We start from the raw sequence: 26,068 nt of genomic DNA on the forward strand, positions 1-26,068 counted from the left end.
TGTCATCCCCTTCTCCTCCTGCCTTCAATCTTTCCCAGCATCAGGGTCTTTTCAAATGAGTCAGCTCTTCACATCAGGTGGCCAGAGTATTGGAGTTTCAGCTTCAGCATCAGTCCTTCCAATGAATATTCAGGATTGATTTCCTTTAAGATTGACTGGTTTGACTTCCTTGCAGTCCAAGGGAATCTCAAGAGTCTTCTTCAACACCACAGTTTGAAAGCATTAATTCTTTAGCGCTCAGCCTTCTTTATGGTCCACCTCTCACATCTGTACATGACTACTGCAAAGACCCTAGCCTTGACTATATGGACCTTTGTCAGCAATATGATGTCATTGTGTTTTAATACACCATCTAGGTTTGTCATAGCTTTCCTTTCAAGAAGCAGTTGTCTTCTAGTTTCATGGTGGCAGTCACCATCCACAGTGATTTTAGAGCCCAAGAAGAGGAAATCTGTACAAACTTTAAATGTGCCATCATTTCCCAGTTGGAGAGAAATTTGAGTGCCCTTTGGAGGTGGATCCCCATTAGATATGGGAAAACAGTATCAATCTAAAATACAAAATACACTTGTATAAGAAATCACCCATCATAAAGAAAGTATAAAATTACTGTAAGGCATGATAAATGAGATTAAAACTTCTGTTTTTTCAACTTCATGTTTAAGTAATGCTCAGCTAGCATCTTCCTGAGAATGTGATGCCTATTAAAATCATTTTCACAGAATAATTATTGCAATTACAGTGAAAGAGTCATGATATATCACATGGTCAAAAGCAATAACTCACCAAATGCCTGTGGTATTTCAGTGAGTTGGACCAGAAGTGAAGGAAGCTCAGCAGAGGTCTAATGATTAATTTCTGTTGCTAACATTGTATGTTTCCTAGTGTACTATATTCCCCAAATGTCTCCGTGGATGGGAAAACATTTCTTAATATTTAGTTTCACTAGTGGATACCACACATAGGACTTGGATGTCTACTTCCCGAGTATCTACATTAATGGCCATAGAGAATTATCCCTTATAACATTTTTTCTCTTGTTGATCTCCTTCTTTAAAATGTCTCCTGTCCCAACCAGTATTGATATTTCATTACATTGTATCATAATTCTGATGATTGTTGTTGTTGTTCAATCAACCAGTCGTGTCCTACTCTTTGCAACCCCATGGACTGCAGCACACCATGCTATATAAAAATTCTGATGATAATTCTGTTCAATCACCTATCTCCAACTCTAAGTGACTGTATGTCCCATGGGGGCAGAACCAAGTCCCTCTTGTCTCCTACAAAAATAAATTTACTCTTTATATCCAGCTCTAACTTAACCTGCACTGTGAAGTTCTCATCAGATTTTACTTGATTTAATTATTACCTACCTTTGTTTCTATTACACTTTGTTCTGTTAGTAGTATTTATTACATGGTTTTAGAGGTAATTTGATGGGGCATGCTTCTTGCCATATATTGAATTCATTTTAAACAAAAACATCCCCTATTCATATTCCTAGTATAGCACTTGTAATTTGTTGGTGTTTTGAACTTAGTAACTAGGCCTATCACAGAAATCCCTCATTCAAACCTTTCCAAAATGAATAAGGATTTTATCCCTAAAATATGCCCTTCCTTTTTTTATCCCAAAGTGTTGTTGATGGATCTTCATCTACTCATTTTCATATGCCAGAATTTAATCTTTCCTACCTTTCCACTGGCCATTCTCTACATCCAATTAATCATTAAATTTATCTTCTGAATAATCATTGTCTCTATTCCTTCCCTTTCCATGGTTACTTGACAATTGAAAGTGGTATGATCTATTGCTTTTCACCTGGGTCTCTAGCCTGATCCTTCCTCTTTAGCCCATGTTTGGCAAAGTTGCCAAAGTTAAACTCTAAAGAAAATTAATAAAATTAGGTATATTTCTTACTTGCTGCTAAGTCGCTTCAGTCGTGTCTGACTCTGTGCGACCCCATAGACGGCAGCCCACCAGGCTCCGCCGTCCCTGGGATTCTCCAGGCAAGAATACTGGAGTGGGTTGCCATTTCCTTCTCCAGTGCATGAAACGGAAAAGTGAAAGTGAAGTCGCACAGTCGTGTCCGACTCTTGGTGACCCCATGGACTGTAGCCTACCAGGCTCCTCCGTCCATGGGATTTTCCAGGCAAGAGTACTGGAGTGGGGTGCCATTGCCTTCTCCAATATTTCTTACTTAAATTTCTTAAATACTCCAAATCCCAATCTATTACCTACAGAATGTACCCATTACTTTCTAGTGTTTCAAATAAAGATATTTATGGTTCAGATACCTTTTTGGATTAATTCCATGTACCCCATTTTTTTCATTTCACAAACATTCACTGTGCATTTTTCTTGCATCCATTCATTGTTAGCCACTGGGTAAGGCACTGTGAATACTATATATTGGATGCATATAATATGTTGCATATCATATGCATGGGTATCGTATTTATTGGGTAAGGTGATGAGAAGGACATAGCAAAGACTTTGAGAATCTAATGCTAGCAGAGAAGACCCTAGGTAAACTCACATGTGACTAGTTATCATATGACTAATATCATGTGAGAGAAAACAGACAATTTTGTGGGCATGAAAGGAGTGATGTGTCTACCTCAAAAAGTCAAAGAAGGCATCAAAGAAGACATTGGATTAGTTAAGCAGGAATTTGTGAAACTGACAGAAGGGAGGGAGTCATTCTAAGCACAGGTGATGGCACAAAGACAAGGAGACCTATGAGCACTTACTATGTTGGGGAAAAGACTAGTTTGAAGGTGTTGGTTGTCCTAGTGAGAGGAGACTGGGAAAGTCTGCCGGGCTAGATTTAGAGGAACATTTATTGCAACCCTGATGATTATGAACTTTCCCTTACTTAAAAACCTTTCCAGTTCTTTATTACTCCCTCAGAGAATAACGAAATAATAATATTTGCTTGTCAAATAGATGACCCTGTGTGTAATGAGAAGGAGGAGAGATACTGTAAGCACAGAAAGCAATACAAAAACAATTGAAATGACCTGGATTCGAGAAGAATGAGAATGTAAACTAAGATGCTGTTGATGGCAATGAAGAGTAGATGCTGGATTCCAAAGAGAATCTTAAGTTTGAGTTAATAGGACACTGTTAAATTGAGGTATGCTCAAAGCAGAAGGTAGGAAAGAATGTGATATGGTAGGTGAATGAAACTGGTGACCAACATAAAAGGGAGGCATGATTCTTCATAAGTATACACTAACTCTGAAGGTCCCTGACATTCAGTTCAATAAATGAGAATTTTAGTTTTTGAACAATGAAGGAAAACATAATGGAAGACAAAACACAGCAAATAAAAATGGAAGGATGTCTTCTCTTTGTAGTATTCCTCTATAATGACAGATAAATGGGGATTACTGTGAACTATTTCAAGAGCAGTCCAGAAATATTAAATGGAAAATTCCACAAATAAACAATTCACAAGTTTAAAAGTGCATTCTCTTCTGAGTTGTGTGATGAAATTTCACAGTCCTGCTCCATCATGCTCTGGGTGTGAATCAGCCTTTGAACTTAAGTGGGACCGTATGCCTTAGCTTCTCTGTCTATAAAGAGTTATGAGTGTAGATAAGCCTTGTCACTTCTGGGTTGAACATTTCATTGTGTGTTCCCTCCAGAACACCCTGCCTGAGTATTACCTGGCAGCATTCAATATTGTGAGTGCTCTGCAGCCTGGGTCGTTGAGTCATAGAATAAGCAAAGTCCCTGTTCTACAATGGACATGTGATGTTTTAAGAAATAACTTTTGTAGTTCAAAGATACCGAGATATTAGGGCTGTTTGCAATGCAGCATCACCTACCATATCCCCATTGACACATTTGGGTCCTATACAATCTAAAAAGCAAGAATGGTAGTAACAAATATGTAAGGCACCTTCTGATTTTTATGTGAATCATAAATAGGTTTTGAAGTTTTATCTGTTTTTAGAGGTTTTCTTTGACAGTCAAAAAAGCAAAGATCTTCTTGGTCCTCTACAATAAAAATCAAAGGTGTTTTAACTGGCAGTGTATCGATTGTTTTATTTTTAAGAACTTGATTGAGATATAATTGACAGACAATAATCTGCAGATAGTTAAGAGAATATAACTTGATACGTTTTGACACTTGCATATACCCTTCAAAGCTTTACCTCAATCAAAACAATGAACATTTCCATAACTTGCAAATTGTTCTTTAAGACCCGTATAACTCATCTCTCCCACTCCTCCCTCGCTCCCCAGACTACTGATACTTTCATCATTGTACATTAGTTTGCAATTTCTTTAGTTTTACGTAAGATCATGCAGTATGTAGTCTAATTTCTTCCCCTCAGTATGATTCTTTTGAGATTCACTCATACAGTTGCATGTATGAATGCTGTGTGCTGTTCTTAGTCACTCAGTCATGTCCGATTCTTTGTGACCCCCATGGACCATAGGGCCCCTGGCTCCTCTGTCCATGTGGATTCTCCAGGCAAGAATACTGGAGTGGGTTGACATGCCCTCCTCCAGGGGATCTTCCTAACCCAAGGATCGAACCCAAGTCTCCCACATTGTAGGCAGATTCTTTACCATCTGAGGAACCAGGGAAACCCAATAATTCATTCCTTTTTTTTTATTTTTTATTACTGAGTAGTAGTCTGTTGTGTGGATATAATACTATATGTTTGTCTGTTCACCTGTTGTTGGACACTTGAGTTGATTCCAATATTTGGCTATTAAAATAAAACTGCTTTGAACATTTCAGTACAAATCTCTGCATAAAAATAGGCTTTCATTTTTCTTGGGTATGTAGGAGCAGAATGGCTGGGTTAAATAATAGATCTAAGCTTAATTATCTAAAGAAACTGCAAATTATTTTGTAAGTGGGGTTCCATTCTACAGTACTACTGTGCATCAGTGCCGCTATGTATGAGAGGCCCAATTCCTTCACGTCTTAGCTCCAGCACTCAGTATGGTCAGTCTTTTTAATTATAGTCATTCTGTTAGGTGTGTAAGTATCTGATTGTGGTTGTGCTTCTCATTACCCCAATTAATGATGATGCCAAGCATCTTTCCATGTGCTTATGTGCTAATTGTTTCTTTTTTGTCCAATATCTATTCAAATCTTTTGCCCAGTTTTCATTTTGGCTTGGAATACTGTTCTTAGTGTTGAGCTTTGAGAATTCTTTGCAAAGAGATATTAGAAAAATTGGAGGGTAATGGACATATTTGTTTCATTGTGGCAATGGTTTTACATATGTATATATATGTCTAAAATTATAAAATTGTACATTTGAAATGTTTAGATATGCCAATTATATCTTAAAGAATGGGGTGTGTGTATTTGTAATTTCACATACTTATAATAAACAAGAATGTTTAGTTAATTGAAACCACAACCTTGTAGATAAATTTGAAATGTTCACTTGCTTAAATCGATTTACACCATTTTTCTAGATTCCACATATGTGTTAATATATCATATTTTTCTCTTTCTGACTTCACTCTGTATCACAGTCTCTAGGTCCATCCACATCTCTACAAATGACCCAATTTCATTCAATTCTATGGCTGAGTAATATTCCATTGTATATATGTACCACATCTTTATCCATTCCTCTTTGATGGACATTTAGGTTGCTCATATGTCCTTATTGTGAATAGTGCTGCAGTGAACATAGAGGTACATGTGTCTTTCAAAATTATGATTCTTTATAGAGAACTGGCTGTCATATCTTCAACAAATACATCTTATAGTTAGTTAGCTGTCAGTCTGCTGGCTTTGTTAGAACTGCACTTGGGAAACTAGTCACGCTACCTATCTATGTCTTTATGCAATTTCATTTTGCAAGTGGAATATCACGCTTAATACTTAGGGTCTATGTAACAGGATCAACAAGAAAGATTCTCCATTCTACTGCTACTAAGATGAAAATATGCATATGTTTATTTATTATTTCTCATCATACATGGGTATACTTGACCCCAGGGTATTGAACCATCTTCCCATTCTACTTTGTACAGAATAAAAAGAAAAATGCTTCATTGTGATAACTTGCATCTACCTCCACCCCCTCCCTTAACACACATACATTGATGAATTTACGTTGGTGTGCTCACTGGGCTTATCAGATAGCTCAGTGGTAAAGAATCTGCCCGCAATACAGGAGACCCAGGAGACATGAGTTTGATCACTGGGTTGGGAAGATTCCCTTGGAGGAGGAAATGGCAAGCCACTCCAGTATTCTTGCTGGGAAAATCCCAGGGACAGAGGAGTCTGGCTGGATACAGTCCATGGGGTGACAAAGAGTTGGACACGACTGAACACACACATACAGACACACACAAACTCACTGTCTGGAACTCTATGCAGCATTTGCTCAGTGACAACTCGTTGTTGATTAATGAACTTTGTGAATGAATGACAAAAAATATCATGCTGTTACTGTAATTCTTGCATCTTTACAAATGACACTTTTCTGTCATTCAAGTTAATAAACAATGTAAATATTTATTGTACTGTCACTCTAAAATATGGAGTATCAGTTTTCATTTTTTTCTAATTAGGGTATAGTTGCTTTACAATATTGTTAGTTTCTACTGTACAATGAAGTGAATCAGCTATATGTATACATATATCCCCTCCCTCTTTGACCTCCCTTCTACCCCACACCCCCCATCTCACCCACCTAGGGCAACACAGAGCACTGAGCTGAGCTCCCTGTGCAATACAGCAGGTTCCCACTATCTATTTTTTATATGATAGTATATATATATCAGTTCCAGTCTCCTGATTGATCCCACCCGCTTTTCCCTTCCCTCCCCATGTCCACACGTCTGTTCTCTACATCTAGATCTCTACTGCTGTCCTACAAATAAGTTCATCTCTACCATTTTTCTAGGTTCCACATATATGCATTAATATTTTGTTTTTCACTTTCTCACTGACTTTTCTGTGTATAACAGTCTCTAGGTCCATCCACATCTCTATAAATAACCTAATTTCCTCCCTTTTAATGACTGAGTAATACTCCATTTGAATTTGTAAAACAAAAAGTATCTTCTAATCTTAGGACTTCTATTAAGCATTCCTTCAAGTAGGCCTTGTTTCCACACTGGAGATAAGCCCATGTATTGGCCTCTAGTGACCAACGTTGTTTTCTATTCAGCATGTGTTCCACGCTCCTCCTACCAGAATGCTGGTGTGTTCTCTACTCATCTCCGCAGAGAGCGCTGTGTCTCTCGAGAAGCACAGCTCTAGGCTGGGCCTTACTGATGTAAGGGAAATGTTATACTATTTCCTAGCCATTAGTGATTAGCTTACAAGTAACCTGAACTCAGTGCACGCCAAGGCAGCAACTGTTAGAGGCTTCTGGAAGAGGTTCCTCTCCCTGTAAGGATGCTGAGGATGGCGTGGTCTTTTTCTTCTCTGGCTTCATACCTGGAACTGCTGTACTGGTTGGCCTGCTGCCTGAGGATGATGCAAACTGTGCTACTGAGTCACCCAGTCTTGAAGCCTATTCCACCTCTGACTTCCTGTTTTGTGAAATAATGATTCCCTTTCTGATTAAGATGTTGTAATTAAGACAACCCTAGCCTTAACCTTAACTGTATTAACATAGTGGTTCTCAATAAAAAAGGATCGAGTTTCTGTGGTGAGAAGGGGTTCCTGAGGTTTTGCAAGCTGCTAATGTAGGAACCACAGGTTTGATCCATGGGTCCGATCTGTGGGTCAGGAACCTCTGGAGTAGGAAATGGCAACCCACTCCAGTGTTCTTTCCTGGGAAATCTTATGGACAGAGGAGCCTGGCTGGCTACAGTCCATGGGGTCACAAAAAGTCGGACACAACTGAGCATGCACGCAATGAGTCAGTATTCATATTAGACATTGTGGGTATTGTTAAAGATAATATTTCTGACTTCTGCAATCCAAAAAGATTATTTGATAATTTAAAAAATAATGTATTCTGAGAATATCAAAGAGTAATTAAGCAACTGATATTCAGTTCTAGGAAATAGAATTTATGTTTCAGAAAAATTCCTTAACTTGTAATCTGAACTTCTCCAGCCCCTATACAAGAGACCTCAGACAATATATTTAACCTCCCCAAACTTTAGATTTGTTGTTGTTGTTTATTCACTAAGTCTTATCCAACTCTTTGCAACCCCATGGACTGTAGCCTGCCAGGCTCCTCTGTCCATGGGATTTCTCAGGCCAGAATACTGGAGTGGGTTGCCATGTGCTTCTCCAGGGGATCTTCCTGACCCAAGGGTTAAACCCATGTCTCCTGTGTTGGCAGGCAGATTCTTTACCGCTGAGCCACCAGGGAAGCCCAAACTTTAGATACTTGTTTGTAAATGGAGAAAATATATATCACCGACTTGTCTCCCTAGCAGTTTTGTGAGGATGAAATGAGATACAGAAAATAAAAGAGCATTGTAAATTTAAAAGCACTGTCCACATGGAAGAGGTGATTTTTGTTATGATATTATTGCTAAAGCTAATAATTTACTCTGTCCAATGCTCCCCCTATTTCCACCCATCTCCAGATTGGTTCTTTGCCACAGCTTTCCAGATAGTTCCAGTTCCAGTTCAGTCGCTCAGTCATGTCTGACTCTTTGCGACACCATGAACCACAGCACGCCAGGCCTCCCTGTCCATCACCAACTATCGGAGTCTACCCAAACCCATGTCCATCGAGTAAGTGATGCTATCCAGCCATCTCATCCTCTGTCATCCCCTTCTCCTCCTGCCATCAATGTTTCCCAGCATCAGGGTCTTTTCAAGTGAGTCAGCTCTTTGCATCAGGTGGCCAAAGTGTTGGAGTTTCAGCTTCAACATCAGTCCTTCCAATGAACACCCAGGACTGATCTCCTTGAGGATGGACTGGTTGGATCTCCTTGCAGTCCAAAGGGTTCTCAAGAGTCTTCTCCAACACCACAGTTCAAAAGCATCAGTCCTTCAGTGCTCAGCTTTCTTTATAGTCCAACTCTCACATCCATACATGGCTACTTGAAAAACCATAGCCTTGACTCAACAGACCTTTGTTGACAAAGTAATGTCTCTGCTTTTTAATATGCTGTCTAGGTTGGTCATAACTTTCCTTCCAAGGAGTAAGCGTCTTTTAATTTCATGGCTGCAGTCACCATCAGCAGTGATTTTGGAGCCCCCCCCCAAATAAAGTCAGCCACTGTTCCCACTGTTTCCCATCTATTTGCCATGAAGTGGTGGGACCGGATGCCATGACCTTAGTTTTCTGAACGTTGAGTTTTAAGCCAATTTTTCACTCTACTCTTTCACTTTCATCAAGAGGCTCTTTAGTTCTTTTTTACTTTCTGCCATAAGGGTGGTGTCATCTGCATATCTGAGGTTATTGATATTTCTCCCAGCAATCTTGATTCCAGCTTGTGCTTCCTCCAGCCCAGCATTTCTCATGATGTACTCTGCATATAAGTTAAATAAGCAGGGTGACAATATACAGCCTTGATGCACTCCTTTTCCTATTTGGAACCAGTCTGTTATTCCATGTCCAGTTCTAAGTGTTGCTTCCTGACCTGCATACAGGTTTCTCAAGAGGCAGGTCAGGTGGTCTGGTATTCCCATCTCTTTCAGAATTTTCCACAGTTTATTGTGATCCACACAGTCAGATAGTAATTTGAGGAACTTTCCCCTTTTTAAAGTTTGCCAGTTTTTAAATTTACTTTCAATGACAGTACTTCTGCATGAAAATGTCATGTCATCAAAACTTGAACTCCTAACTTGTGCCAGACATTGTATACACCCATAAGATTATAGCTGATTATTCTTGCCTGCCTATAAATTAAAGATAGTAAAATAACCACATCCTCAGTTCAAAGACTTCTAATTAACAGGCTTTATATTTAGGACTGGACCTTGAATACCATAAGGGAAAGATGCACACATATTTACTACAGAAAATACTGGAAGATCTAGGAAAAATAAATAAAAACAAAAGGAAAACTTATCTGTTCTTTTTAAAAGGTAAGTTGAAACATAAATCACAAACCAGAATATTGAAAAAGTAAAATCCTAAGCCTTGACACCCATAGCAGGTGCAAAGGCATGAATGTCAGATATGTGAACCTTGGCAGATATAGTAAGGAGGAAGTGGGAAGAGGTGCATTTTCATAGGAAGTAAAAGCAGGGCAGGTATGATACATCCTGGAGGAGTGCTCCTGTGGTAACAGGCTACAACTGAGTCAAACTGGGCACAGAGAGCTAAACTAGAAATGTACATGAATACACACATACATACACACCATTCATTCATTCATGCATGTACATACATACATGTGTGCCTCCCTATATATATATGTGTATATACATACAAACACACACATATAGAGCACTTGAAATTTCAGTAATTAGAGGCTAATATTAATAATATAGAATGTAAACTATGGCCAAATACACAATTTTGCATTTTCCTTATAAATCTGAAGCTTAGAGATTATTAATATTTCCATATGAATGAAGAAACTGAAACTCAGAAAGATTAATTTGTCTAAGGTTGTAGAAAGGGTTGAGTTAGAATTTTAACTGATATTTCTGGACTTGGAGTTCAAGGCTTAGTCCACTCTATTTGGATCATAGAGCCTCAAATGCTTCTAGGAATCTTAGAGTGATTTGGTCTAACCCACCTTTAATTTAAGGACTAATCGTACATTTGATTAATTGTTGACCAGTTCATTATTTTATACTCTAAATAAAATGAAGATAGAAATACAGTTACTGTAGCCAATGGGATATATAAAATTTTTCACCACCTCTTCCTGCCAAACAAATGTTCAGAATACTAAGAACACAAAAATCATCTTAGTATCTTGCTTTAATTTTGTCTAGCTCATAAATGATCAAGTTCTGTACCACACTAATAAAATAAAATGTGAAATAATAACAAGAAAAACTTCAGTTATATAACTTCTAAGAGGAAGGCAGGGAGAAGGAAATGGCAACGCACTCCTGTCTTCTTGCCTGGAGAATCCCATGGACAGAAGAGCCTGGCAGGCCATGGTCCATAGGGTCACAGAGTTGGACACGACTGGAGTGACTAAGCCCACAAGAGGAAGGCAGATACAGTAGGTGCTTACGTCCTAGCTTGGACAGTGACTCACTGGGTGACCTTGGGCAAGTCATTTATTCTTTCTGTGCATCAGTTGCATCATCTGTAACCTGAGGGAGTTACAAGAGGTGACCTTTCAGACCCTTCCTACTCAAAGGTTCTATACCTCTCTGAAGAGCTAAATGGAGATGAGTGTGTCTCCAAGTAAGGGTACAGAATGACTGGCTTCCATAGGTTTCTTGTTTCCTTATAATTTATCAAAAAATTGGCAAGGGTTGGATAGAAGCCTCCATATATGTCATCATCTTTAATGTTGTTGCTTGTTTCTGCTTCTCTGGTAAAATGTAAAATGTCAACTTGGCTCAGCCAAAACTAGTTTGGGAACCCCAGGCTACCTACCCTTGGAGGAACATTTATTTTACCACAGTTCTTCCAATCCCATGAACAAAATCTTTCCTTTCCTGATTCCTGTCCAGATCCACCCAGCGATCTTACTCATTTCACTGTTACTTCATTCCTTGTTTTTCTTCTGCCATCAATTATGTAATTTCATTCAAATCTCCTGGTCATATGTTCTGGAGCTTTGAATGTGGCTGCGTCACACAGTGAGTGGGTTATTGTTCTAGCATATGGGCTGATGTGGCACAAAGAAGTGGTGCATAGAGGTGAAGAGGCTGGTAACAATTTAGCCTCAAGCAATCATATTAATACAAAACCGAATTTCTGTGTACTTCAGCATTGTGATGGATTGGATTCTGTGCATATTATTTTCCACGTTCCTTCCCTAACTTAAGTGCATTTGAGGGAAGTTTAATGCACAGTGCTTTGGTGTTTGCGTCAGGAAGCTTGGGTATGGTCATGGTTTTGCCACTTGCCAGCTATATAACACAGACTTGTTGTTCAGTTGCTAAACTAGGTTAACTTCAGTGGAATTTAAAAACTGGGAGAAGCTGGAACCTGGAACTCCATCCACCCACTTGGATGCGATAGTGACAGGCAGGGACTCAGTTGTAGACGGTGAAGTTAGGAATTGGAGGCCAACCAACACAGTTCAACATTTGTAAGAATACTATGGTGGATCCAAATATTGGACTGTCATAGGATATTCCTCTCTAAGGAAGTTTCTGGGTCTCAGTCTGATGAGAGATATTTGGCCTTTATTTTTTCCTCTGCTTCCTTAAAGGAAACATTGGCCTTGAGTCTGCAATGAATTAAAACACAGAGAAACACACTGTCCGATTTTTCATACACCATCAAGAGAATTTTAAATTTCATCAAGTACAGTTCCTATGTTTGACAGGTGAGGAAGTTGCAGTGTAGTGGGAAAAATTTTGCCCTTGCCTCTTAGCTTTGTGACCTCCTGTAAGCCATTTAACCATCCTGAACTATATTCTTATCATAGGAAAAAAGAGGAGGTAATTGTAGATATATGTGAAAGTGCATAGAACAACAGTGAAGTATACTTGGTAGGTAAATGGTTAATCAGTTTCTGAGACTCCGACATGTTATAAATCTAGATTCAAGGATCAGTTTCTTTCCTACTTCTGGGAATATGTTGACTAGTATTAGCTATTTGCCTTCCTGTTGTTTTTGTTTAGTTGCTAAGTTGTTTCCAATTCTTTTGTCACCCTCTGGACTGTAGCCCTCCAGATACTCCATTCATGAGATTCCCAGGCAAGAATACTGGAGTAGGTTGCCATTTCTCCAAGAGATCTTTCCAATCCAGAGATTGAACCCCTGTCCCCTGCATTGGCAGGCAGATGCTTTACTGCTGAGTCACCAGGGAAGCCCATTTGCCTTTCTAAATTCAATTAAAAATTTAAATCCTTGCTTTTCCCTTTCCATTCCCTCAGGATTGTGCTTCTCAAATTTCATATTATTGAGAATTAGGAAATGAATACAGTTTTCATAACCCTTCCCCAAGAGATTCTGACTTAGTAGGTCTAGATAAGGGCCCAGGATTCCACACTGATAGACAAGGACCTCAGTTACAGATATATGAGCTGAAATTGGTCCCTGGTGAATAATTTTATATTAAAGCTTGGCTGCACATGTTGTTGCACAAGAGCCCAAAGCCGGGGTTCTGGAGACCAGTATTCTATTCCTGGTTCAGATACCAAAGCAGTACTTCACACAAGGTAGGAGTTCAATGAATATTGACCTTAGTGAGTGCATCAAATAACTTGTCCTGCAACCTTGGATAAGTACCCCACCCCCACTGGGCTTTAGCCTCATCATCAGTACAAGGAAAGTGTTGAACTAGATAATCTCTAGTGTCCTTTCCAGCTTCGAATGTCTTTGACCCTTTCAACTCTGACGTCTGCCAAGGAATCAAGGAACAGCTTCCTAGAAATTATTTAAACATCTTGAGAGGCTGTCCTTATTCTTTCAGCACATAAAGGTTTTGAGTGGTATAACTGAACCGTCAAGTTGGCATCCTGTTGACCTGAGTTTATGTAATTTGATAGTGTGACTCATTTCATTTCATAGAATATCTTCAGCTAAAGGGAAATATTGTGGTTAATTTCTTGATATTATACTTTATTTTTAGAAATTTAAAGATAACTCCTTTAAAAATCCCCATGTATTTTTCATGCGACTGGTAAATAAGCATGTTCTATCTCAACTTAATCTGCAGCTCTGGGATTTGGTAACTAACCCATACTTAATAATTTAATAATGCCAAAGATAGGAGAGAGAAACAGATGCCTAATTAGTCTGATCAAGCTACTTTCTTAGTCCTGATCCTTCTGTCTCTTCCCATAGCCTCTCAATTGTTTTTCCTCCTCTCCATTCCAATCTTTCCTTTGTTCTTTTCTCAAAACATCTTTTTTTTCTTTTTTTAACAGTACAAATCTTAGTGACTCTCTTACTAGGATAAAAGTCTTATATTAGGATATTGGGATGACTTTTGAAATGTCTCTCTCTCTCTAAATTCTAACTCATTCTCTTCTGTTCTTACTCTCCTCTTCAGCCATACTAGATTGTTTGAGCTTTTTATTATTCACTATGTTTTAGCTCAAGCTGATTCCTCTGCCCTGACTAATCTTTTTTGACTCTGTTTACACTTCTCAAACCTTAAAGGGTAGTCCAAATATCACTTCCACTTTGTGACCTTTCTTTGTTACCTGTCCTGAATTAAACTTCCCCCTCTGAACTTCAATGCTGCTGCTGCTGCTAAGTCACTTCAGTCGTGTCCGACTCTGTGTGACACCATAGTTGGCAGCCCACCAGGCTCTGCCATCCCCGGGATTCTCCAGGCAAGAACACTGGAGTGGGTTGCCATTTCCTTCTCCAGTGCATGAAAGGGAAAAGTGAAAGTGAAGTCACTCAGTCGTGTCCAACTCTTCACGACCCCAAGGACTGTAGCCCACCAGGCTCCTCCATCCATGGGATTTTCCAGGCACGAGTACTGGAGTGGGGTGTCATTGCCTTCTCCACTGAACTTCAATAGTTCTTTTTAAAAAGTTTACACTAAGTGGAAAAGAAAGGAGGTCATTTTAGGCAAAAGGAACAGCAAGAACTAAAGTAAATTTTAAAAAATGGTATAAGTTTACATATGTAAAATAAATAGCCAATGGGAATTTGCTGTATGACTCAGGGAACTCAAACTGGGGCCGTGTGATACCCTAGGGGGTGGGATGGTGTGGAAGGAGGGAGAGGTTCAAGAGGGAGGGGACATATGTATACCTACGGCTGGTTCATGTTGATGTATGGTAGAAACCAGCACAATATTGTAAACCAATTATCCTTCAATTAAAAATAAATAGATTTTTAAAAATTAAAAAAAATATGGTTATCAGTTTAAAACATTTACTACATATGAATAATAGTTTATTTATTTATTTGTTTGAATGTGCCACTTTGCATGTGACATCTTAGTTCCCTAATCAGGGATGGAACCCATGATTCCTGCAGTCAAAGTGCAGAGTCTTAACCACTGGACCACCAGGGAAGTCCCTACATATAAATAATGTGTTCATAGACCAAGCTTATATACAATAAATATATACTAATAATGTATACATAGACCAAGCTTATATACAATAAAAAGAATACTATAATGAATACTTGTGTACCCACGTTTCATCTTAAGAAGTAGCATATTACCAAATATACTGAAGATTCTAGCTCTCATGGCCTTCTTTTCCCTTTAAAGATAACCACTATTCTGAATGTGGTGTTTGTGATTGTTTTGCTTTCCTTTACATACAGGTTTGTTTCTTAAATATGGGCATCTAAATAATTTGTTTAGGTATTTATATGTTTTGAACTGCATACCAATGTTATTATATGCTATTTATATTCACACTACTTGCATTTTTCTTAATATCATATTTGTGAGATTTTGTCCATGTTGATATGTATATTTCTGTGCACATCACATTTAATTGCTCTGTATTATCCCATTGTATAAATAAGCCACAACTCATTTCTCTAAATCTCTTACTGATAGATTTTTGTATTGATTTATCTCTTTCCCTCTATTCTTTTCTCCTGTTGCACAGAAATGGTATTTGAGTATTCTTGTACACATCTCCTATTGAAGAGGTGCAAGAGTATCTCTGAGATGTACATCTAGGATTTGCATTGCTTGTACACAAGGTATATGTCTTCTCTATTTTGCTGGATAGTATCCAGTTATTTTCCAAAGTATTTTTAGGAATTAACATTTTGTCATTTGTAATTGCTAGTTATAATTAAACTTTTGTGTTTCGGAAGACTATTGGGAAATAAAGCTGGAAAGAAAGGGTGGAATCAGATTGGGCAGTAAGTTGACGTGCCAAGGTGTTTGGATTTTATTCTCCAGGCAAAAGGAGAATAAAGACCCTGTTGGTTATTTATCTTCTTTGAATCTTAGTTTCCTTTTCAGTAAAATGGGGACAATAACACCTTTCTCACAAGATTGTCATGAAAACCCTGATGTGGAATAATTACTCAATACATTTGTAGATATTGTAATAATATCAGAAAAATTATGAACTGGGTGTGATATAAATAGACATATATTTTAGAATTGGGTATAAATAGCAACTGGTATAGAATAGATATTTTCAGGAAGACAGAAAGTCGTTGCCATCTAGCTAGTAGGAAATCCTCATTAATTTTTGAAGATCTAAGTCAGAGTTTCTCAAACTTGGCCCATTTGAAACTTTGAGCTGGATAACCCATTCTTTGGGGGTTGCTGTAATGTACATTGCAGGATGATTCCTGGTCTTTACCCACCTGGTATCAACAACAATCTCCTTCTTCCCCAGTTGTGATGATTGAAGTGTTTCTAGACATTGCCAGATGCCCTTGGGAGCAAAATTGAAACCTTTTGAGAACCTCTGATTTAGTTCCAATGTCAGCTTCTCCATGAAGACTTCCTTGCCTCCTTTAGGAAGACCAAATTGTCCTTTTCCTACCAATGCCTCTTTATGGCATTTCCCACATAATTTTGTAATCCTTTATCTACTTCTGTATAAGAATGCCTGTTCTTAAAAACTACATTGATCCTTTTCTGTATTTCAAACACTTACAACATAGTAGAAACTAGTGTAGATTTTTCAAATGTGAATTCTCAGGTAAATGATTAAGCAGTTATTATTGAGCATATCCCATGATCTGGGGACAGTATCAAGTGCTGAAGCCATAATGTTGAAAAGAAAACCATGGTCTTTGACTTTATAATATATAATGTATTGCAAGAGAAGCAATGGACAAATAATAAATTAACTAAATGGTTATAGATATGATAAATGCCATGAAGGAAATTAAAATGGTGCTTTGACAGAAAATAATGAGGGCCTTACCTTTAGATATGTTTTTCAGGGAAAACAGTCACAATTAGTTTAAGACATGAAGGCTGAGATAAGAAGTCAGTCAGGGATGACTTTGGCAGAACAGTTTTCGAGATGAAGGAACTAACATGAGCAACATCCCTGAGTTAGGAGAGAGTTCGTGATATCTTATAAACACTGAGAAAGGTAGTGCAGTCAAAGCCAGGTGAACCCAGGTAAGAATAGCACGATGACAGTGAAGAGACAGGTAAAAAGGAGATTATTCAGGGCATTGTTGGCTACACTAAACAGTTAGTACTTAACTATAAATGGTGGCTCAGACTGTAAAGCATCTGCCTATAATGCGGGAGACCCGAGTTCAATCCCTGAGTTGGAAAGATCTCCTGGAGAAGGAAATGGCAACCCACTCCAGTATTCTTGCCTGGAAAATCCCATGGATGGAGGAGCCTGGTAGGCTACAGTCCATGGGGTCACAAAGAGTCAGACACGACTGAGCGACTTCACTTTTCTTTCTATATATGTAGAAGGCCTAAAGATGGCAGAGGAGTAGGTGAGTGTGTAGTACATCTCTCTCCATGGACACATCAAGAATACACCTTCAGACACGGAAATGCATGCAGAACACCAGCTGAGAGCAAACAGGAGTATCTGACCAGCAGAAAAGAATATATAGAACCACGTAAAACTCGGTAGGACCAAAGAACTAGGGGGAAAAACAGGGGTGTTAGTAGGACTGGACTTGCCCTGGGTGGGTGGGGGAACTGAAACAGGGGTCTGGTCCCCACATCGGGGCAATTGTCTGAGTCAGAGGAGAAACATTTGAAGCTGAGAGTGAAACAGCTGATCTGTGGCAGCCGAAATGGAATGAGAATCATACATTCCTTGCTGCAGCCATACATGCCCCAGACAGGGATGCAGGTCCCTGAGAAGGCGCAGTGGCTAGGAGCGGGTGTTAGGGATTGTGGAGCAATCTCAGGGTGAGGGCTGCTGTTGACTGCAGCGAGACAGATTGAAGGGATGTGAGGGAGGAGATTGTGGTGGGAAATGCCTGTGGAGGAAAGCCAGGCAGCCATGGAAGCAAGACATTACTACTGAGTCATGCGTAGGGGGTGGAGCCATCACCATAGCCTCTCCCCACAGGCCAGTATGGACAGTTCAACAAGAGAGAGGCTGGCCCATCAAATGCCCGTCGCAGTGAACTACAGAGTAGGACCCCACCCAGGGTGCCCCTTTAAGTGCCTGACGTGCCGATCCACAGAGTAGGACCCCAGTCAGGGGAGCCCTTCTGTGTGCCTGACATGCTGAATAACAGAGAAGGACCGCAGGCAAGGGAGCCCTCCAAGTGCCTGAACAGGCAGAGCTATGGAGAAAGACTGGCCAAAGAGGCCTGATCGCTAGCTACAGGAGGCTCAAAAAAAGACTTGGATAGGGCCATAACTCCTGCGGTGGAGGCAGTCTGTGTCCCTGCACACTTGGCGCTGCTAGGGTCCCCACAAACCAAGCAGCTGTGCCACCTTCACGCTCAACTCTCAGTGGGGCAGAGCTGCCATAGACAAAAAATATCTTGTGTCTACGCATGCAGGGTTGCTTCAGTCGTGTCCAACTCTTTGCTATCCTGTGGACTGTGGCCTGCCAGACTTTTCTGTCAGGGGTATTCTCCAGGCAAGAATACTGGAGCATATTGGCCAATACTGGTTGCCATTCCCTTCTAGAGCACTGTATTTTCTGCTGCCCTAGCCGCCGACTTCCCTGAGTACATGGTGCTGCCAGAACCTCTGCAACCCCAGCAGCAGCACCACCTCCACACCTGGCCCTCACAAGGGCAGATCCAAGTCCTCCAGGGTAGCCTCAGGAGCAAACTCCAGTGGAGGACCCACATGCAGAGGTGGAAATAAAACCACAATTGAAACCCAGGGGTAGTGTGGCTAAGGAAGAAGACCCAAAACCTTCCCACCAGCTGTACAAGCTGCAGATTAAATCCACATGAGGCAGACTCTGTGTCTATGGAATATATAAAAGGAACTGAGAGCTCCCACAAAAGAAAACACACTAGCTCTGATAGCTGTGGACATTGGAAGCAAGAACACACAGGAGTAGGATCAGATTAGAATCTGAGCTGTCCCCACAGCAGGTCCAGAAACCAGCACAGTGTTGGAGGCCATCCTAGGGAGGTTGAGGTGGACTGTGACTCCCAGAGAGGAAAAGGACTCTGACAGCAGTGACTCAAGAAAAACATTTATCATTCTTATGTTTTGACTTGTTTTGTAGATTCTTTTGAATTTTTTTCTTTTCCTCCACACCTCCCCGCCGCCTCGCGTTGTAGTTGTCAGTTTTATTGGCACTAAGAAATCTAAGCTTCTGAGCTTTTTTTTTCCTCAGTCACATTTTGTATTGTTACAAACCTTTGCCTCTGTGTTGGGCTTTTGCAATTCTGTTGAGTTTACCTTTCTTTTTCTTTTCTTCCTCCTGTTTTTATTTTCTCTCTTTTAAAAAATCTTTAACTTTTTAAACCTATTATTATTTTTTCTACATTTATGACTTTGCTTTTCTACTTTTCTTTTCCCCTTGCCGTTAATCTTTAATGTATACTTAAATCTTCTTTATCTACCTCTATTTAACTTTGCAAAACTTTCTTTCTTTTCTTTGTTTCCTTTCCTCTCAATATATTTGTTAGTTTTATTTTCATTGTTTTATTCCCCACTTGGCACCTTGCTTTAGTTTTGTTTTCCAGTTTGTGCTTTAGCTAGTTTTGTTCTTAACTGATAGATATAATTTTTGACTTCCATTGTTCATCAGGTCAATCTACTGTACTTTAGTTTTGTTGGATCGTTTTGATTTTGCTTATGGATGAATATGTATATGTGTATATTCCATTATTTTAATTATTATTTGCCTGATTTTGTAACTGCCGTTTGTCTGGGGTTCATCGTTGGTTTCTAGTTATGCGGTATTTGCTCTCACTTAATGCCACAACAAACCACTGTGGAATCTTTGTACGTGACCAGAGATCAAGCCCTGAGTCTTTGGAGTGGAAGCACTAACTCCAAGATCCTAGACTAGCTGAGAACTCACCCTAGGAAGTATCAAATAGTGAGAACTCACACAAAGGAAATCACGTGAATACAAGACCCAGCATCACCCTGTGCAGGATGCCTCATCTAAACAGCAAACAGAACAAAAATGCAAATCCAATCCTCAGCAGACAGGATTACCACCTCACTCAGCCTTGCCCATCAGAGGAAAAACAAACAAACAAACAAAAAACACACTACAAATCTCACCCTATATAAAGCTTACAAAAACAACTGGATGAAACAGGAGGGCAGAAACCAAAAGGAAGAAAGAATTCAACCTTGAAGCCTGGGAAAAGGAGACCTCAAACACAATAAGTTAAATAAAAATAAATAAATAAATAACGAAAAGGCAAAGAAATGCTATACAAATGAAGGAACAAACTAGAAACACAGAAGTACAAATAAATGAAGAGGAAATAGGCAAACTACCTGAAAAAGAATTCAGGATAATGATAGTAAAGATGATCAAAAACCTTGAAAACAAAATGGAGAAAATGCAAGAATCAATTAATAAAGACCTAGAAGAATTAAAGAATAAACATACAGAGACAAACAACACAATTACTGAAATTAAAAATACTCTAGAAGTAATCAATAGCAGAATATCTGAAGCAGAAGAACGAACCAGTGAGCTGGAAGATGAAATGGTGGAAATAACTTCTGAAGAGCGGAAAAAATTACAAAGAATGAAAAGAACTGAGGACCATATGGGACCATATGAAACACACCAACACTCGAATTATAGGGGTCCCAGAAGAAAAAGAGGAAAAGAAAGGGTATGAGAAAATTTTTGAAGAGATTATGGTTGAAAATTTCCCAAACGTGGAAAAAGAAATAGTCAATCAAGTTCAAGAGGCACAGAGTCCCATACAGGATATACACAAGGAGAAACACACCAAGACACATGATAATCAGACTAACAAAGACTAAACACAAAGAAAGAATATTAAAAGCAGCAAGGAAAAAGCAACAAATAACATACAAGGGAAACCCCATATGATTAGCAGCTGATCTTTCAGCAGAAACTCTGCAGGCCAGAAGGGAATGGCAGGATATATTTAAAGTACTGAAAGAGAAAAATCTACAACCAAGATCACTGTACCTGACAAGGATCTCATTCAAAATTGATGGAGAAATAAAAAGCTTTTCAGACAAGCAAAAGTTAAGAGAATTCAGTACCACCAAACCAGCTTTACAACAAATGTTAAAGGGACTTATATAGTGAAGAAATACAAGAGAAGAAAAAGATCTACAAAATCAACCCCAAATATTTAAGAACATGGCAATAGGAACATATATATCAGTAATTACTTTAAATGTAAACAGATTAAATGCTCCAATCAAAAAACACAGACTGACTGAATGGATACAAAAACAAGACCCATATATATTCTGTCTACAAGAAACCCACTTCAGACCTAAAGACACATATAGACTGAAAGTGAGAGGATGGAAAAATATATTCTATGCAAATGGGAAGCAAAAGAAAGCTGGAATAGCAATCCTCATATCAGACAAAATAGACCTTAAAGAAGATTACAAGAGATTAGGAAGGACAATACATAATGATCAAGGGATCAATCCAAGAGAAAGACATAACAATTGTAAATATCTATATAACCAACATAGTAGCATCTCAATACATAAAACAAACACTAACAGACATAAAAGGAGAAATTGACAGTAACACAATAATAGTAGGAGACTTTAATAACCCACTCACACCGGACAGGTGAGTGACTTATGGACAGGTCATCACAACAGAAAATAAACAAGGAAACATAAGTCTTAAATGATACATTAGATGAGATGGATCTCATTGATATCTTCAGGATATTCCATGCAAGTGCAAAAGAATACATCTTCTTCTCAAGTGCACATGGAGCATTCTCCAGGATAGACCACATCTTGTGTCACAAATCAAACATCAGTAAATTTAAGAAAATTGAAATCATATCAAGCATCTTCTCCAACCACAACACTATGAGCCTAGATATCAATTACAAGAAAAAAAAAACTAAAAAACACAAACACATGGAAATTAATCAATATGTTTCTAAATAACCGATAGGTTACCAAAGAAATCAAAAGGGAAATAAAAAAATTATAGAAACAAATGACAATGAAAATGCGACAACTCAAAACCTATAGGATGCAGCAAAAGCAGTCCTAGAGGGAAGTTTATAGCAATGCAATCCTACCTCAAGAAACAAGAAAAACATCGAATAGACAAACTAACACTACACCTAAAACAACTGGAAAAAGAAGAACAAAAATCCCCCAAAAATTAGTAGGAGGAAAGAATTCATAAAAATCATGTATTAGATGTATCTGTCAATAACAATATATATTTTAAAAGGCAATCTCACTTTTTAAATTATTTTTTATTGGAATATAATTGATTTACAATGTTGTGTTAGTTTCTGGTGTACAGTAAAGTGAATCAGTCACACATATACATATATCCACTCTTTTCTAGACTTCATTGCCATACAGATCTTTGTAGAGACCTGAATAGAGTTTCCTCTGTTATACAGTTTATTATTCATCTTTTATATATGCTGTGCATGCACGCTATGTCGCTTCCTTTGTGTTTGACTCTTTGAGACCCCATGGACTGTAGCCCTCCAGGCTCCTTTGTCCATGTGATTCTCCAGGCAAGAATACTGGAGTGGGTTGCCATTTCCTCCTCCAGGGGGTCTACCCAACTCGGGGATTGAACCCCTGTCTCTTATGTCTTTTGTATCAGCAGGCAAGTTCTTGACCACTAGAGCCACCTAAGAAGCCCACCTTTTATGTATCAGTTCAGTTCAGTTCAGTTCAGTTGCTCAGTCGTCTCCGACTCTTTGCGACCCCATGAATCGCAGCACTCCAGGCCTCCCTGTCCATCACCAACTCCTGGAGTTTACCCAAACTCATGTCCATCGAGTCAGTGATGCCATCTAGCCATCTCATCCTCTGTCGTCCCCTTCTCCTCCTGCCCCCAATCCTTCCCAGCATCAGGGTCTTTACCAATGAGTCAACTCTTCGCATGAGGTGGCCAAAGTATTGGAGTTTCAGCTTCAACATCCGTCCTTCCAATGAACACCCAGGACTGATCTCCTTTAGGATGGACTGGTTGGATCTCCTTGCAGTCCAAGGAACTCTCAAGAGTCTTCTCCCATACCACAGTTCAAAAGCATCAATTCTTCAGCGCTCAGCTTTCTTCACAGTCCAACTCTCACATCCATACATGACTACTGGAAAAACCATAGCCTTGACTAGATGGACCTTTGTTGGCAAAGTAATGTCTCTGCTTTTTAATATGCCATCTAGGTTGGTCATAACTTTTCTTCCAAGGAGTAAGTGTCTTTTAATTTCATGGCTGCAGTCACCATCTGCAGTGATTTTGGAGCCCAGAAAAATAAAGTCAGCCACTGTTTCAACTTTTTCCCCATCTATTTGCCATGAAGTGATGGGATCGGATGCCATGATCTTAGTTCTCTGAATGTTGAGCTTTAAGCCAACTTTTTCACTCTCCTCTTTCACTTTCATCAAGAGGCTTTTTAGTTCCTCTTCACTTTCTGCCATAAGGTTTGTGTCATCTGCATATCTGAGGTTATTGACATTTCTCCTGGCCATCTTGATTCCAGCTTGTGCTTCTTCGAGCCCAGTATTTCTCCTGATGTACTCTGCATATAAGTTAAGTAAGCATGGTGACAATATACAGCCTTGACATATTCCTTTTCCTATTTGGAACCAGTCTGTTCTTCCATGTCCAGTTCTAACTGTTGTCCCTGACCTGCATACAGGTTTCTCAAGAGGCAGGTCAGGGGGTCTGGTGTTCCCATCTCTGTCAGAATGTTCCGCAGTTTATTGTGATCCACACAGTCAAAGGCTTTGGCATAGTCAATAAAGCAGAAATAGATGTTTTTTTGGAACTCTCTTGCTTTTTCGATGATCCGACGGATATTGGCAATTTGATCTGTGGTTCCTCTGCCTTTTCTAAAACCAGCTTGAACATTGGAAGTTCACAGCTCATGTATTGCTGAAGCCTGGCTTGGAGAATTTTGAGCATTACTTTACTCGCGTGTGAGATGAGTGCAATTGTGTGGTAGTTTGAGCATTCTTTGGTATTGCCTTTCTTTGGGATTGGAATGAAAACTGACCTTTTCCGGTCCTGTGGCCACTGCTGAGTCTTCCAAATTTACTGGCATATTGAGTGCAGCACTTTCACAGGATCATCTTTCAGGATTTGAAATAGCTCAACTGGAATTCCATCACCTCCACTAGCTTTGTTCGCAGTGATGCTTCCTAAGGCCCACTTGACTTCACATTCCAGGATGTCTGGCTCTAGGTGAGTGATCACACCATCGTGGTTGTCTGCGTCGTGAAGATCTTTTTTGTACAGTTCTTCTGTGTATTCTTGCCGCCTCTTCTTAATATCTTATGCTTCTGTTAGGTCCATATCATTTCTGTCCTTTATTGAGGCCACTTTGCAAGAAATGTTCCCTTGGTATCTCTAATTTTCTTGAAGAGATCTCTAGTCTTTCCCATTCTGTTGTTTTCCTCTATTTCTTTGCACTGATCGCTGAGGAAGGCTTTCTTATCTCTCCTTGCTATTCTTTGGAACTCTGCATTCAAATGGGAATATCTTTCCTTTTCTCCTTTGCTTTTTGCTTCTCTTCTTTTCCCAGCTATTTGTAAGGCCTCCTCAGACAGCCATTTTGCTTTTTTGCATTTCTTTTCCATGGGGTAGTGTATATATGTTCAATCCCAGTCTCCCAATTAATACCCTTCTTTCTCCTCCTGATAACAGTAAACTTGTTTTCTATATCTGTGACTCAATTTTTGTTTTGTAAATAGGTTAATTTTAGCTTTTTTTCTTAGATTCCACATATAAGCAATATCATATGGTATTTATTTCTTTGCGTCTGACATACTTCACTCAGTATGACAATCTCTAGGTTCATCAATGTTGCTGCAAATGACATTATTTCACTCTTTTTGTATAGTTGCATAATTTTCCATGGTATATATGTACCACATCTTTATTTCTTCCTCTGTCAATAGACATTTGGGGTGCTTCCATGTCCTAGCTTTTGTAAAATGTGCTGCAATGAACATTGGGGTGCATGGATCCTTTCAAATCATGGTTTTTCCAGGCATATGTCCAGGAGTGGGGTTGCCAGATCATATGGTAGCTCTATTTTAAAACTTTTAAGGAACCTCCATACTGTTCTCCATAGTAGTTGCACCAGTTTACAGTCTCACAGTGTAGGAGGATTCCCTTTTCTCCACACCCTCTCCAGCATTTATTGTTTGTAGATTTATTGATGATGGCTATCTTACTAGTGTGACTGGTGTGAAGTGATACCTCATTGTAGTTTTGATTTGTATTTGTCTAATATTTAGAAAAATATTTAGAAAAAAATGCCTAAACACAGCCTAGTTTCTTAAATATATGCTATGCCCCCGCATGAAAATATCTGGCTTTTTTTTTGTTGTTGTTTGTTTTGTTTTAAGATTTATGTATTTATTTTGGCTCTATTCAGTCTTGATTACTGCGTGCAGGTTTTCTCCAATTGTAGCAAATGGAGGCTATTCGCTAGTTGTGGTGTGCAGGCTTCTCACTGTGGTGGCTTTCTTGTTGTGGAGCACTGACTCTAGGTGTGCAGGGTTCAGTAGTTGTGGCACATGGGCTCAGTAGTTGTGGTGCACAGGCTTAGTTGCTCTGCAGCATTAGGGATCTTCCTGGACCAGGGATTGAACTGGTGTCCCCTGCATTTCAAGGCCGATTCTTAACCACTGGATCACCAGGGAAGCCCTGGACTTTGTTGTTTAGTTCTGGAATTTTGCAAAGAGGAGACTTGGAAGTTCAAGATCCTGTGATTCTGAAGATGAAAGAAGACTTGATACAGTCAGCCTTGAATTTAGGTTGAAATAAGAAAAAAAGAAAAAACTAAAAATGTATAGTCAGCCAGAGATAACAGAAAGGGGAGAAGGACTTGATTAATGTTAAGGTTGTGATTAATGTAAGAAGCAGTTTGAGTGGGAGTTAGTGGGGAAAATAGAAAGAAAGTGATCTGATCAGAAAGGGGACTTCAGTATTGCATCTTGGGGGTGGAGGATTTCCATGTCATGTTGA

At 39.2% G+C, this 26,068-nt stretch overlaps 2 protein-coding genes across 3 annotated transcripts in view; one reads left to right on the plus strand and one right to left on the minus strand.

Moving 5' to 3' along the window:
- SPINK5 (serine peptidase inhibitor Kazal type 5) overlaps positions 1-26,068 on the plus strand; it is a 345,077-nt gene that overhangs the window by 191,933 nt on the left and 127,076 nt on the right. The window lies entirely within an intron of this gene.
- Positions 25,414-26,068, minus strand: part of LOC145508636 (uncharacterized) — a 331,084-nt gene continuing 330,429 nt past the window's right edge. Inside the window, exon 9 of the transcript XR_014055488.1 lies at positions 25,414-25,814. The gene's annotated coding sequence lies outside the window, so the exon portion shown is untranslated. The remainder of the gene's footprint in view (positions 25,815-26,068) is intronic.

Source organism: Giraffa tippelskirchi, chromosome 6, assembly GCF_054371585.1.
Source record: "Giraffa tippelskirchi isolate mGirTip1 chromosome 6, T2T-mGirTip1v1.2.pri, whole genome shotgun sequence".
Taxonomy (NCBI): Eukaryota; Metazoa; Chordata; class Mammalia; order Artiodactyla; family Giraffidae; genus Giraffa; species Giraffa tippelskirchi.